The sequence below is a fragment of the Lagenorhynchus albirostris genome, chromosome 6 (genome assembly GCF_949774975.1).
Source record: "Lagenorhynchus albirostris chromosome 6, mLagAlb1.1, whole genome shotgun sequence".
In the NCBI taxonomy this organism is placed as follows: domain Eukaryota; kingdom Metazoa; phylum Chordata; class Mammalia; order Artiodactyla; family Delphinidae; genus Lagenorhynchus; species Lagenorhynchus albirostris.
In genome coordinates, this window is record NC_083100.1 from 56,501,748 (window position 1) to 56,518,299 (window position 16,552).

Genomic DNA, 16,552 nt, shown 5'->3' on the forward strand with positions numbered 1-16,552 from the left:
CAAAAGCTTTGAAGTTTCATTAGGTCCCATTTGTTTATTTCCATTTCTCTAGGAGGAGGGTCAAAAAGGATCTTGCTGTGATTTATGTCATAGAGTGTTCTGCCTATGTTTTCCTCTAAGAGTTTTATAGTGTCTGGCCTTACATTTAGGTTTTTAATCCATTTTGAGTTTATTTGTGTGTATGGTGTTAGGGAGTGTTCTAATTTCATTCTTTTACATGTAGCTGTTCAGTTTTTCCAGCACCACTTATTGAAGAGGCTGTCTTTTCTCCATTGTATATTCTTGCCTCCTTTATTAAAAATAAGGTGACCATATGTGCATTGGTTTATCTCTCGGCTTTCTATCCTCTTCCATTGATCTATATTTCTGTTTACAATTATCACTTTTAATCTTCACCTAGGGGATTAGGCAGTCGTTCTAAAAGTGTGGGTGCTGGAGCAGCAGCAGGGAACTTGTTAGAGATGTTACAGATTCTCAAGCCCCATCCCAGACCTACTGAATCAGAGACTGGAGATAGGACCAGCCCGCCATCATCTAACAAGCTCTCCAGGTGAGTCTGATGCACACTACTGTTGAGAACCACTGGGTTAAGGTGTATTTCTATTTTAGAGATAGGAAAACTGAAGCACAAAGAGTTTAAGCAATTTCCCAGCACCATGCAGCTAGAAAGTAGTCAAGGCTACCTGACTCCAAAGCCCTTGCTATTAACCACTAGGGCATGCTGTGTGAGAGACCTCAGTTTACTTGGGAAACCAGTGTCAAGAATATAGATAAATGAGACATATTACCCAGGAGGAAGAATTTAGTTTTTTTTTTTAAGCTAACTAACAACATCTGGCTTCAAACATGTCTTACTTGGCTGAATTTCTGTCTATAAAATATTTGAACTGAAATAGTTATGACTCAAAATGTTAAAGTCAAAATGCCAGGTAGGTGATGGGAAAGCATGCCTGTAATCAGAAGGTCCAACAAGCGGATGGTTCCTGCCCCGCATGAAGGAAGCAGCCACTGGAGTCAGTTCCAACAGAACAGTGCTACGTCTAAATTCGAGAGAGAGAGACAGAGAGAGAGAGAGACAGAGAGAGAGACAGAGAGAGAGGCCAGGAGCCCAAATCTGTGAGCGAAATCTTGCAACTTGAAAACATTATCTACTAATTCATAAATTTTGAAAAAAGTATAGATTTTTTTTGAACATGGATTTTGCTTACAGGTTGCCATAGTGCAACCTCTCATTGAGAAATTCTCATAAGAGCTAAGGAACACAGATCAAAAGGCTGAAGGGATGTGGAAAATATGTGTGGGGAGAGGCATGGGAAATTGAACTCAGATAACTATGCTAAGTGATCACATTATCAAAAATGTGCTGAAACCTGATGGCTGTGTCATAGTGGCCAATCTTATTAATTCACAGTTTGGAACAGTGTTTCATAACATCACCATGCCTGTACAACCTTCGTGGAGATCTTGCGGCTGCAGGCCCTGATTTCACGAGCACTCGTGAGCGAGTGTTGGAAAATGACCTTCTGAGGTGTAGGCCAAGTGTTTATAGGGGCACCATTTTAAATTCTCACTGAGAAAGCCACACTATGGACTGAAAAACATTCAGAGGAAGCAGGTTTGGAAAGGTTACTGCAAAATCCATCTCAACTGCAAAATCCATCTCAACTGCAAACAGAAGTGATTTTAATGCCGGTTGTTTTGGAAGCAGTTCAAAGTTGTTTTTTCCATTGTAGATAGCATAAAAGTGCTCTGTGGAAGCAAGTATTACTTTTTTCTTGGCCCACTGCACTTCAGTAATGGTTCTTATACACTGAAGGCACAGCAATCAGACTCAGGAAGTTATGCACAGCATATCAGGGACAGCAAAGGAGAAGTGGGAAGGGAGAGGAGGTCATATGGTAAGTGTAGAGAGGAGAAATTTGGGGGTGGAGATGCTGTGCATGTGAATACCAGCCAAGACAGGGAACATCTGGAAAACCTGCTCTGTATTATGTGGTCATTCCACAAACTTTTCCAAAGAGTCACATAAGGAGAATATTACATTTTAATTAGGGCTGGGATTGATCCAGAGAAGAGGGAGGGGGAGGGGGATGGTTTGGTGAACAAGCTGCATTTTAGTTTGGCTGGGTCCATGAATTGCAATTAACCACTTAGCTCCCTCTAGATGTGCTCTGCCCATCCCAACAGGTCAGTAATTTAAGGAAGCATCACACTGCGCTCTTGCCCAGCCCCAACCTGTAAAAGAAGAACAGAAGCAGTGGGTGGATGTGGATTGAAGAAATGAGGTCAAACACGGGACAGTTCTCAGAGGAAGGCATCAGAAAGCCAAGGTGATAGCTGTCTCTCCATTCCTTTCTTATTTTTTGCCACATGGCAAGTTCATCCGCTATTCTCCAGTAATAAGAAGGTAACAGGGAAAAGGACAGACACAAGAATGTGATGAAATATGTCATTTCTTTAAAGTAATATCATTCTATTTCATTTTATGAGAAAATACAAGTATTATGCCAAGAAATAAAATAGTCCATGTGTCTTAAAGCCTCCTTAATAGAAATTAAATGCATTTTTAAATGCTGATAATTTTCGTTTTTTAGTTAAGTATCTAATGAATTAAATTTAATAGATCTAATATTAATAGGAAGGAATGAAAGAAACATTTCTCAGTACTTTTTTGTTGTTGCTGTTTACAAATTTATCACTGTACACTTTTTGGATGCAAACTACGTAGAGGGTACTGTCCTAGATTCCCCAACCCCTCCGCTCAAGAAACTAATAGTCAAGGAACACCAACAAAGCGTAGTAGAGCCTTGAGATGTCAATAACAATGTAAGACAATGATCTATATCAGCGGTCCCCAACCTTTCTGGCACCAGGGACCGGTTTTGTGGCAGACAATTTTTCCACGGACTGGCGGGGGGAGGGGGATGACGGTTCAGGCGGTAATGCGAGCGATGGGGAGCGGCAGATGGAGCTTTGCTGGCTTGCCCGCTGCTCACCACCTGCTCTGCTGCTGGTTCCTAACAGGCTGAGGACCAGTAGCGGTCCGCGACCCGGGGCTTGGGGACCCCTGATCTATATGATGGCAGTCAGCGAATTGCCAAGCTAACGGCTCATAAAGAAGCATCGCGGGCTCCAGGGTTTGAGAAATCAGTGGGGCTTCCTGAGAGAAGTAGCGTTTGTCTGGACCTCCAAGGCTGGGTAGAATCTGGATAAGTGGAGAGGTGAAGGAGGATCAAGCAGAAAGTGAGCTGCGCTCTGAGCAAATGCCCAGGAAGGCATTTGGAATCTTCAGAGAACAAACCAGAGTGGCTGAGAAGAGGCTTCTGGGGGCAACACAGGGAAGGTGATTTGAAAGGAGCCAGTGGCCAGATTCTATAAGGCATTGACAAATGCCCTCTGTACAGCATTATACAGGGACTGTAGAGGACCTTGTCTGAGGAGGGATCCCTGATGTAGGGAAGAAAAGTTTGTAAGTGAAAAGGGCCCAAAATGAGTAATTCAATATTTCAGGAGTACGTACACCAGGAATCATGAAAGTGGGGTACTACTTCCACATGTTGAAGGAAAGTTTTTCTTGAATGGGATCTCTGTGGCATGTGACAGTTTGGACATAATGTCCATTGTGATTTCTGTTTCCCTTCCTTTATATCCCAGGCCCCAAATTGTTATGCCATCTGAAATACTCTAAATTCCTGACCCCGTGCATTACTGACCCCATGCCAGCAACATGTCAACTCCTTTTCTCTCCTCTTTCAGCATATCCTCCCCAGACAGTATTTCAGCCTTGTACATGAGCTACAGATTTTCCAAAAGTTGGAGAAATCTTCCAAAGAAGGAATATGGCATCTGATTCTCGGAATCACCCTCCCCTTATCCTCTTCCAGCTGCTGCACATACATATACTGCTTGATTTTATTTAATCAGAAAGCGCAAAACGTTTCTCAATTCAGAACATAACCCTGCACGCTGCCCCCTCTACTCTAACCAGAAATCCCACTCTCCTTCTCCTCTAACTCAATAAACCAAATCTAATCGGAGAATAATTCTAAAATACACTGATGTGCAATTTGTTTCACTAACCCAATAATTAATTAATATGCTACTTATGGTTTGGAAGAGCTCTTAAAACACAGCACAAATTCCACTAGATGAAGGAGGATATCAAAGACATAAACCAGGGGCAGCATCTTTACATAAGATGGGCCAGGAGAAAAAGATGAGAGAAAAACAAGATTGATTTGGCCTTTTTGAATCTATGGTGAGATTTGTTTTACCCCATTTAAGGATTCTCTTCTTGCCCTTTTTTAGAAGTGAGGTAGATTGTGTGTTTTGCAGATGAACTGGCAGCAATATTGGCGCAGCTGAATCCAGCTGGTGGATGGACTTTTTAATGTTTAAAGTTTTCAACCACCAGATGCCTGCAGGTGAGAGAACAGACCTAATCAATGGAACCCGTCTCCTATCGACTCCTGGCTGGTTTGAGTACACACTCTGTGCTCACCCATGTTATATACAACTCCTAGCCCCTTTTGCCTTTACACAATTGAAGCTTGCAGCAGAAAATGCCTTGGATTTTCCCTTTCATTGGTTACAGGGCATGTAAATTGCTCCAGAGATTTCATTTTAAAATAATTAAAAACCTATCCTCTATTTGCCTTCGGAGAGGTGAGAGTTGAAGCTAAATCAAACTCTTTGTAATTACTGCAACGCACAATTATTAAATAATCACTAAATCAACCAAATCTTCTAAAAAAAAAGTTTTCTTCTTTTTGGACAATTTAAACTTATTGCTCATAGCTGGGTACAAGATTCTGGGTGACCCCAGACAATGGGCCACCAATGCACCTTCAACAACTGAAGGATATTATGTTTTATTTTAATCCTTTCAGCTGTCATAAAATTGGCTTTTATCTTTAGAAGTGTAATGAACTCTCCTTCACACTACCAGCCGCCTAGGGAGCAGCGTGTTTCTCATCTGAGCGTGGCAGAACCTCAGACGATCCAGAGGGCTTAATGTCTCTACACCCTCTTCTTCACAAGGCTCCTGGCAGCCTTTCTTTTAATCAGTTCCTTTTCTTCGGCAAAGCATGCTTCAAGCGTGTCCCCAGGTCGGTCTGGGTGTGCCCGTGTCAGAACCCCGTTTTCCTGGAGACCGTGTGTTTACGCAGCAACACAGTTTGCTTTGGCAAGCTGGTACCGCACATGACGAATGAGGCCTCAAAACCTACCAATTCAGCTGATTTCTAATCTGAGGCCTATATAAAGGAAAGAGTAAATCTGCTGCAATGTGGTTCTTCACCAGGGTCTGCAAACGAGTACCGCTTTATATTTTTATTGCTCTTAACATGAGGTTTGCGATTCAGCTGAGGTTTGCCTCATTGTATAAAAAGCAACTGATCAATTACTTCCCTACTGTCTGCAACAAAGGATGTAGTGCCCTAACTCATTGTGTTTTTAATCCACATTTCTTTTACACAGGATGTTATTTAGAGAGGGGAGAGGCGTTCTGTTCACATGCAGCAGAGTTAATTATGGAAATCTCTCTTCAGTGTGTTACCTGATCCTTTCTATTCTGCATTAGAAATCTCCTGAACTTGGCAAAAAGAACAATTTTTATGCAAGCTTACTTTTTAGGAACATGGACCTATTTTGAGAAACTCATTTTTTCTTTCAAAAAAATGAAAGCAAAAACACACAGTTTCTTTTACAGCCATGGGGTTTTCCTTAACAAAGAGAAAATTAGCCAAGGCAAATACTCTGGACTCATCCCGCGTCATTTCATGAAAGGAATGCTGACTAGGAAATTATATGAAAATTATACGAAGCCATATTGGACAAAGATAAGACAAACTTGCTTAAATGAATTACTATTTCAAGACTGGAGGAATTTCCAAACTGTAGAAAACTGAAAGGAACACCCTTCCTCTCTAACTCTTTAAGTTCTGCACTGTACGTCTTCGATGGTACGTCATAGTTCAGATTTTAACTGTCTAGAGTCTAGAGGGAAATATTTTCTCATTCTATAGAAACCTCATCATGGCACACTATGTGTATGGATTTTTTTAATAAAGATGATTGTGGTGATAAGGCAAATAGATGCATCCAACATTAGAAAGACTCAAACAACCTCATAAAATACATAAAAACAGATCACAGACTTCCTACAGGTCATTTTCATAGAGTGGAGACTAAAATATGCAATCCACAGAGTGTTTGCTTAATAAATGTTTATTGATGTGATGATAATGTTCACATAATACAACACCTCTCAAACTCCTTTGTACAAAAGAATCATCTGGGGTTGTGTTAAAAGTGCAGATTCCTGAGCCCATCCCCAGAAATTATGATTCAGTAGTTGTGGAATGGGGCCCAGGAGTTAGCAATTTTGACCAACACTCCAGGTAATTTGGATACAGGTGGTCTGTGGGCCACACTTTGAAAAACTACTGCGATAGGGCATCAATTGTGAAGAAAGTACCATTTATTTCCAGTAAGTCAAGAAGCAATTCACTGAGCTATAGGGTGACAAACGCTCTCTGAAGAACAGAAGGAACATTGCCAACCTGGAAGAAAAGGACATTCTGTTCGTTTGTTCATTCACTCATTCCTCAATTCATTCTTTAAAATCCACTGGGCACCTATTACAAAACACTTCTTTGTTTGCCAGGCCCTGCTGCTGCTCTGGGTGCGGGGGGGTTGCCCAGGCATAATGAGGGGTTGGTCAAGAGAGAAGCCCATTGTCAGAAACAGAATCATCAGGTGCAGAAGAGCATTTCTTTTCTACTCGAATTTTCCTGTCTTTGAGGCCACAAGCAAACTGTCCTTGCTTCCACAAAGGCCTGACATGAGCATTGCGTTCTGCTTCCTGCTTTCAGCATTCAGACCACCCTTTGACCCTGAAGGAGTCAGTGGTTGGCTTTGAGCTTGAGCCTGCATCACTCTGCATCAGGCTGGACCCTCTTTGTTTTGATGTCAGAGATAGAGCATGGAAACCAGTTTAACACCAACTCAGGCAAAATGGGGAAATGCTGTAGTGGGGGAGTTGAGACTATTTTTCTCAACTTCGAGTTTGCTTTCTACTGAGGATAAATTTATGACATTGTATAACTCACTTGGAACACATATCACTTTTTTCCTCAAGCAGAAGGGCAGACCAATTAAATTTAGCCTTTAAAATAGGCGGCAGGACTTCCGTGGCTGTCCAGTGGTTAAGACTCCGCACTTCCACTGCAGGGGGCACAAGTTCGACCCCTGGTCGGAGAACTAAGATCCCACATGCCACAGGCCATGGCCAGAAAAAACCCTAAATAAATAAATAAATAAATGAAATAGGTCATATCCCAAATTCCTTAGAATTGTATGAAAAGAACTCACATTTACCACCACCATATGTGGTATAGGGCTGGTATAGGCCTCAGATAAATAGGATTCTCATAAAATCTCTGATACAGGATTTCATAAATGCCAAATGGTAGAACAAGCATTGCCAGCTAGTACAGGAGAGGCAGAAACTGGTCTCCTTGTTCTAAGCCTTGAAGTCCGGACTTAATGCAAATCCTTGAGCTAGCATCTGTTGGCTATCAGATGGTTGGAAACTTTCAACTCAAATTTATATCTAGAGAAGTTCTATTTCTGGAAGTTCTGTAGGGTTTTTTTTTTTCAGACCAAATTTCCAGCAGAAGACAACTAAAAATATTGGATAAAATATTAACCAAAAAGTCTCATAAGTGTATGGTAGACGCTGACAAGGCTGTAAGGAAATACCAGGCAAAATCTAAGGGAAAGAGGGAAGCTAGAGAGGAAAGCAAGACCTGAGCACCCCAGATGCTTTGCCAGAAGGTATTTGCTAAGTTTTGTTGGTCTGATGCAGAGGTGTACAGAGGTCAAGGCTTAGGGCCAATGCAGGAGAGGAGCTTAAGAAAAAAACCTTCTCCACATTAAATGGACCCCTGAGACAACATCCTCAGAGTATGTGTCAACCAGAAGTAAACTAGCCTCCACTACACCCATAGGTGGAGAAGGGAAGGAAAGAGGGAGGAAGAAAAGAAATCTGTCTCTGAGATATAACAGCCACAGGTCAACCCTCGTGTGTATTTGCAGCTGGGTTTGCCTTGCCTGGAGGTTCCAGAGAACCTCAAACTCTGAATTTGACAAAAGGTTGTCAAGGACTGGTAATGCCCAGAAGCGCCAGGCAGAAGCAAAACCTCTCTAGAGGAACATGCCTCCATGACAAGCTTCAAAGACTCCCACAAATAATGTTTCAAAGACAATGACAAGTATACACACACAGTTACCAAATGCACCAAAACAAGGCACCATGAGCAAATTTGTTGTCTGCTGGGAATCCCTAAACTCTGCTCCATGGAAGAAGAATCACTAGGAGGGAAGGAGACCTTCTGGAGGAGATCTCCAAAGCAAGTGCCCTTTCATCCATTTACTAGGTGATTAATAGTTTCTGTGGCTAGAAAAGTTAGAAATACCTGTTTAGGTATTTAAGAAAATATAAACGCTGGGGTTTCTTAATTACATGACTCAAGAGTGATACTCTACTTCCTGACAATTAAGAAGCTTAACAGAGTAAAAGTCATCACTTCCTTCAGGTAAGAAATGGATCTGCTTAGGAACAAACTTTATATACTTGGAATTCAAAGAGCATATAATTTATTTTAGAATCTAAAAGAAATGACAGGAGGAGGGATTTAGTATCTTTATTCATTTTCAGAGGCAAAAACTGAGGTGTGAAAGTGAATCCCAGGTGACAAGGAGGTCAGAGACAGCACGAAGCAGTGGCCTGTGGTCTCCTCAGGATTCTATATGGCAGATCACCTTAGTCCTAGTGCCATAATCTGAATCCATTGGGCCTTTTGATTTTGTTCATGTGTTTTAGATTCAAAACATGTATTTTGCCAGAATTCTTTGCCCTTAATTTTTAAAACCATGTGTGTTTTAGGGTCAATTTAATCTGCATGTTTCCTATTTCCTTATAATTAAACTATCAAAATATTGTCCTTTAAAAACTATTTGATGTCCACAAGATCTTCTGAGCCATTTCAATAAGCTTCTTAAAAAGGTTTTTATCCCACTTTAAAACAGAAGTTGCACTGTGTTATGGGTGACCTGATGCAGAAACCAAGAATCCCCTTTAAATTCCAAAAACCTTGAAGTTTGAATAATTTCTGAACTTGGAGAAAATGTGTTCACCCATTGCTGCAGTTTCTGTGTTGCTAAAGAAGACATTTGGAGCAAAGATGAGTTCCATAAGAGGGGAAATCAGAGCTGCAGGAGAAATTGGAGGTATGTGAATTTAACTAAGGCCCCTGAGGAATAGCTGGAAGCCTAACTTGTCACACTGCCATCCACAGAGCAAGGAAAAACTTGAGTGCACATCAGATGTTTGACAGGACTAAAGAGAAATGTGATGTCCATATGAAATAATATTTGCTCACAGTGCTAGGAAAACAATGGAATATAAATGTATGGATTTCAGCACATCCAATTTGCTCTCTAGTATAATCCTCTGCTGTTGGCAGCCCATAGAGAACGTTTAATAAGTTTACCAAAGTTGAAAAATTAATTCCTCATAAAGCATAAATAGGATCTGTTATTCTAACACTAAGTCCTGTTCCACGGAACTGGAAAACCGCAGCGGCAGGGCCACTGGATGGAGAAGGTCTTTTGTAGAAGGCTATGGATAGCAAGCCAGGAACATGAGCTGGACTCTGTAGAAAGTTCTCTCCCCTGCTCTGCTGGTGTTGACAAGAGCTCAATAGCTGAGCAGCAGTAAGCATGCTTGTGCAGGGGAAAGCTCTCCAGCCAGATTCCAGGGTGCGTTCAGCAGGCATTTCCAGGGAACTCATAAATACTTCTGTTCTGAGCAGTTCCCAGCTCTTGGAGAGCACGGGCCTATTTTATCACCAACCATCAAATCCTGAGCAGACAGGATGCAGGGGCTTCCCTACCAGGGGAGCTGGCACACGAGCTCTAAGGAAAAGGGATCTGAGTCCATTTCCTGCAATTGTTAGAGAAGGATGATGGCCTGGCCCTTGAGTACTTAGAGTCCTGTGTGCATTACTGTTCTCATGTGACTGCTAGGATCTCAGTATATCCAGGCCTTAATCTTCTACGGAGAAACCCCCTCTGCTTAGGTACCCGTGAGAATAAAAAGATTTTTCTATTATAGTTAATAAAATAACTTATAGAGTGGTTCTCAGTTTGCAAAGCTCTGACATGTGGATTAAATGTCTCCTTTGATAATGTTTATGATTTTAATCACCACAGCAACAATAATAGTAACAATAACAAGCATTATTAGAACGAGTGAGTTTAGCAAAGTTGCAGGATACAGGGTCCATATGAAAAAATCTATTATATTTCTATATACTAACAACAAACAACTGGAACTTTTAAACAGCTTTGTTGAGGTACAGTTGACATATAATAAACTGCATATATTTAAATGTACAATTTGGTAAGTTTTCCATGTATATATACACTCATGAAACCGTAACCACAATCAAGAAAATGAACTTATCCATCACCCTCAAAAGTTTTCTTTGACCCTTTGTAATCCCTCTCTCTCACCCCTCCATGCCCTTTCTCCATCCTCATCTGTTTTCTGTCACTATAAATTGGTTTGCATTTTCTAGATTTTCATATATATGAAATCATAGACTATGTACTCTTTTTGGTCTGGCTTCTTTCACTCAGCATTATTTTGAGGTTCATTCATGTTTCTTGGGGTGCTTTGAGCTTCCTGGATCTGTATGATTATAATTTTCATCAAATCTGAAAATCTGTTCAGTCATTATTTCTTTAAATACTTTTTATGCTCCCCTCTCTCCCCTTCCCTTCGAGGAAACTATGACACACATCTTAGGCCGTATATTAGGACTCATAGCTCACGGATGCTCTCTTTTTGTTTGGAGGCTTTTTATCCCCAGTCTTTTTTTTAATCTCTGAGTTTCATTTTGGATAGTTTCTATTGCTTCAAATCTACTTTTTTTTTTCCTCTTTGGCGTTCAATCTGCCATTAATTCCATCCAATACATTTCTTTACCCAAACATCGTAGTTTTCATCACTAGAAGTTCAATTTAGGTCTTTTTTTATATTGTTCATGTCACTACCTAACATTTTTCATCTTTCCTCTAGTTTCTTAAACATATGGAATAGAGTTATAGGAATTCTCTTAATGTCCTTGTCCACTAATTCTATCATCTGAGTCATTTCTGCGTCATTTTCAATTGAATGAAATTTCCCCCGAATTATAGATCACACTTTTCTGCTTCTTTGTATATCCAGTAATTTTTTTTATTGGATGCCAGACAGTGTGAATTTTACCTTCTTGAGTGCTGGATTTTGTATTCCCAAATGTTCTTTAGTTTAGTTATGGGGTGCACTTATATCACTTGGAAACACTTACTCTTGATCCATTTGAGTCTTGCTGTTAAGCTTTGTTAATTAGAACCAAAGCAGCATTTAGCCTAAAGCTTACGAAGTTTTTGAGGTTTTTCTACTGTCACTGGTAGGAACAGTAACTATTCTTGGCTCTGTGTGGGCTCTAAGTATTGTTTACTCTAAACTTTTTGAGTGATTCTTTCCCTGGCTTCTGGTAGTTTCCTCTCCAGCATGCACTGACCCATACTCAGCTGAAGACTTTGGGGGACTCTCTGCAGACCTCTGAATTCTCTCTCAGTGCAGTTCTATTCTCTCTAGTACCCTGACCTGCAAATTCTAGCCAGCTTGGCCTCCCTGAATGCCTACCTCTATTTTCTCAACTCCAGAGACTGCTGGGCTCTGCCTGAGTTGCTGCCCTCTCTTCTGTAGCCTGGAAACACTCTCCAGGTGATAGGCTAGGCAATCATAGGGCTCGCCTCGTTTTTTTTTTCCATCACTAAAAAATCACTGCCTATCATTGCCTGATGTCCCATGACTTGAAATCTTTTGTTTTATCTATTTTGTTCAGCTTTTGAGTTGTTTTAGTGAGAGAATATATCCAGCCCCTGTTACTCCATTTTGGCTGGAAACAAAAATTCGACAATTGGAAACTGAAACTGAAAAAAAAGCATACATTATTTACAATAGCATCAAAAATATTTAAAAATCTTAAGGAAAAATTAATACAATGTGGATAAAACCTGTACACCAAAAATCACAAAACATTTTTGAGAGAAATTAAAAATGGACCTGGATAAATGGAGAAATGAACTGTGTTCATTTATCAGAAGACACAATACTGGTAAGATGTCAATTCTCCCTAGATTGATCTATTGACTCAATACAATTTCAACCAAACCCCAACAGGCCTTTTTGTAGAAATTGACAAATGGATTTTAAAACTTATATGGAAGTGCAAATGAAGATCTAGACAGTTTAGTTACTTGGAAAAGAAGAGAAAATTTGGAGCAATTATACTATCCAATTTCAAGACTTATAAAACTACAGTAGTAAAGATGGTGTGGTATTGGAGTAAATAGAGACATATAGATCAATGAAATAGAATAGAGAGTCCGGAAACAGACCCTGATATCCAAAGCCTATTGATTTTCAACAAAGATGCCAAGGTAATTCAATGGGATAAAGAATAGTCTTTTTCAATAAAAAAGGTTGTTGAAGAATTGATCATATGAAAAAAAAAATCCTAGACCCTTACCTCACACCATGTACAGAAATTAACTCAAAACAGATCACTTAAATGAAATATCTAAAGATATAAAAACTTCTAAATGAAAATATAAGAAAAAGCTTTTTATTTAAATTATGAAAATATTTCTTAGGAAACACAAAAATAAATGAACCACAGAAGAAAAACTATGATAAATTAGTCTTTACAAAAATTTAAACCATAATAAGGAGCCTGACATTTTGATGTTTCATTTTTAGTGCTGACATCTTTCAAACCCCACAATTCCACCTTCCCCTTCTGCTCCACATCTGGGCTAGCTGATAAAAAAGCCCAGGTGCTCCCACCTTTGTTGCCAAGTTCAAAACAGGCAAGGCCTGGCTCTCATACACAGGAACCCTCACTCCAACCCCACTGCCTAATTACAATAAAAACAAAACCAGTCTCTTCCCTGCTTTCTCAAGCCATTTTTGGACCTGTTTAGGGGCCTGCCCTGCTCTCCCCAGAAAGTCTCATTGTTGAGTAATAAACCTTTTCATACCTTCTTGGTGCATGTGTTGTATCAAAGTCTCAACACCTAAATCAAATTTGGCGGGGAGGAACACATCTTGTTTCTACAAGACAGCAACACAAAAACTCTCACACTTCAAAAGACACTACGAAGAAAATAAAAAGGCAAGTGACAGACCAGGAGAAAATATTTGCAAACACATACCTATAAGGGGCATTTATCTAGAACATATAAAAGAACTCTTACACCTCAATAATAAGAAAACAAACTCCACTTTAAAAACTGGCAAAGATTTGAACAGATTCTTCACCAAAGAAGGTATACAAATGACAAATAGTCATATGAAAATATGATGAACATCATTCATCATTAGAGAAATGCAAATCAAAACAATGAGATATCACTTCACACTCCCTAGATTAACAAAATTACAAAGACTGACAATACTGAGTGTTACTGAGGATGTGGAACAACTGGGAATTTCATACATGACTACTGGAAATGCAAAATGATGCAGCCACTTTGGAAAGCAATTTGGCAGTGTCTTATTAAATTAAACATAGACTTACTATACAACCCAGCAACCTCACTTTTAGGTATTTACCCAACAAAAATGAAAACATATCCATACAAAGATTTATATTCAAATGATAATAGTAACTTTGTTCATAACAACCAGAAAGTGGAAACAACCAAATGCCCACCAACTAGTCAAAATGTTGTGTATCCACAAAATGAAATACTAGTCAGCAATAAAAAGGAACTACTGATAAATGCAACATCATGGATGAATATTGAAAGCATTATGCCAAGTGAAAGAAGCCAGACACAAAAGACTACACACTGCATGATTCCATTTATATAAAATTCTACAAAAGATTAAACCAGGGATATGGGAAGGAATTGTTGGAACAAGGCACAATAGAATACTTTGAGGTAAGGGAAATGTTCTATAACATCACTGTGGTGTCAGTATATGACTATATACACTTGTCAAAACACATCGAGGGCTTCCCTGGTGGCTTAGTGGTTAAGAATCTGCCTGCCAATGCAGGGGACACAGGTTTGAGCCCTGGTCTGGGAAGATCCCACATGCCGTGGAGCAACTAAGCCCATGCGCCATGACTACTGAGCCTGTGTGCCACAACTACTGAGCCTGTGTGCTACAACTACTGAAGCCCATGCACCTAGAGCCCGTGCTTCGCAACAAGAGAAGCCACTGCGATGAGTAGCCCTCTCTCGCTGCAACTAGAGAAAGCCTGTGCACAGCAATGAAGACCCAATGCAGCCAAAAATAAATAAATAAAATAAAATTAAAAAAAAAAACACATCGAGTTGTACCTTAAAATTGATACATTTTATTGTAGGTATATTATACCTCAATGAAAAAAATTAAAAACAACAGCTAGTATGTATTGACTGATAAAGCACTGTACGGTGCTCTTTAGATTGTTCTCCATTTCACATACATTATCTTACTTGATACTTGAACACTTCCAGAATGGTTCTGAGGGAAGATTCTACAAAGACAGGGTCAGGGAGGCTAAGGAACTTGCCCAAGATCATACTATCTGTAGGTAAATTGCAGAGCTGGAAGTTTTTATTCTAAATTTAATGCTCTTTCATCTATAAAACCTCTTTTTCATGGAAATCCATGCTTTTAATTCTTTCCTTGATATTTTCAATACGTTGCTTTACACTACCTTAAGTAATCAAGAAAAAAGACAGACCATTTTTATCAATCGTTAACTATGGTTAAATTATTTATAGAGGTCTTTACAATTCTGTATGTGACCACCATATTTAGCACTTATTTTATATTTTATGATAATTCCTCATCCTGATAAACAGATTATTCTCTTATAACTTAGAAATTAGCATCTTTTCACTTTTAAGAAGAACCTTGGAAGAATTGACTCTGAAATTAATGAAGGAAATGTCCCATTGTACGTTAGCTACAATAGACTAAAAATTTGGTCTTCAGTCCTCAGTAAGCATTGTTTTTGTCACAGGCAGGAAAGGGGGAGAATTACTGTCTCAGCCTTATATTCTGCTTAACATGACAGCCAGAAAATATCACTGTGATGGTTTTTGCCATATCCATGAGCCAAATGCTATCATTCATTCCATTTTTCTTTAAGCTTTCTACTTTTTGTCTCTATTCTAATCCTAAACAATAATGTCTACAAAATCACAGATTTGATAAGTTATATACATTTCTGATTCATAGTAACATACATACATAACAAGATGTGAAAGGGGACTTTTTCTGCCATCTTAGAATGTTAGGTAAAGTTTCAAAGCTTTAAAAAAGTGATGAGCAGTACCCCAGCAGTCTAAAGCAAGGTACTCACAGGTGGCCAAGCTGGTCCTTTAAGACTATCAAGAGACGGGTGAAGATTCATCAGGAGGAGAATACTTCATTGGAATGGTGTCTTCTTTTCTTTCCCGTGGGTTCTTGCCCCTCAACCTTGAGCAAAGTAAGGGGACCTCAAGAAAACCACTCACAGAGACTGATGATACTTGCCAGACAGGGGGGATGACCTCTTACTCCTTAGCTGGAGGCAAGCCTTGGGCAGCTCCGAGGCTTTAGCAAATTCTTGGGAGAAGCCCAAATTGTGTTTCCTGGAGTTTGCAGGACTGAAGAAGTCAGAGGGAAAGAGGTTAGGAGAGAGGGCCAGTGGAACAAGATGCACTTCTGTAAATGACAGACAGAGCAAGGTGTGTGAGCTCCTATGAGCCACATGGATGATGCCCCAGAAGATAGAGGGGTTAGTGCCATCTTGAAAGGATACTGCCTAAGATCTATATGCTGGGGTCAGAACCCCAGCAGAAAAAGGCTGATTGAGATAAACTGCCAAAAGATAGGATCCAAAGGGGTATCATACAAAGTCAGAGAGTACACTAGCTCATTGGGGAGTGGTCTTTAGTAGAATGGTGGAAGCAGCTCCAAAGGAACCATGAAAACACTTCCAGAGAGAATCAGCCTCTGTCACAAGGAAGGCAATGACCATAAGCTTACAACAGCTCCAGGCAAGCCAGTCTTTCTGTTTTCCTCTAATCTTCCTCCTGGTTTTGACTCTGGGAGAACCAGAGGCAACATTGTGAATTGGAATCTGTGAAGCAAGGAAAGCAAAATTAAATATCACTCCCTTTTCCTACCATTGGTCTTCAGTATCAGGGGTCAGACGGTAGAGGGTAGAAACTCTGAATTGGATAAAAGATTAAAATTTTGATTTTCATTTTACTAATATTTTCAATATCTGAACATGAGGCTTTTTTCATCTGTCAATGAGAAAAACTAATTACCCAAAGTGATTAGAAAAGTTATGAAACTGGCCTAGAATATTATCCAGAAGCAGGATGAAGATATGACAGGGCAAATGGGAAGGTGGCAGGGAATCAAAACAATGCTCTTTCC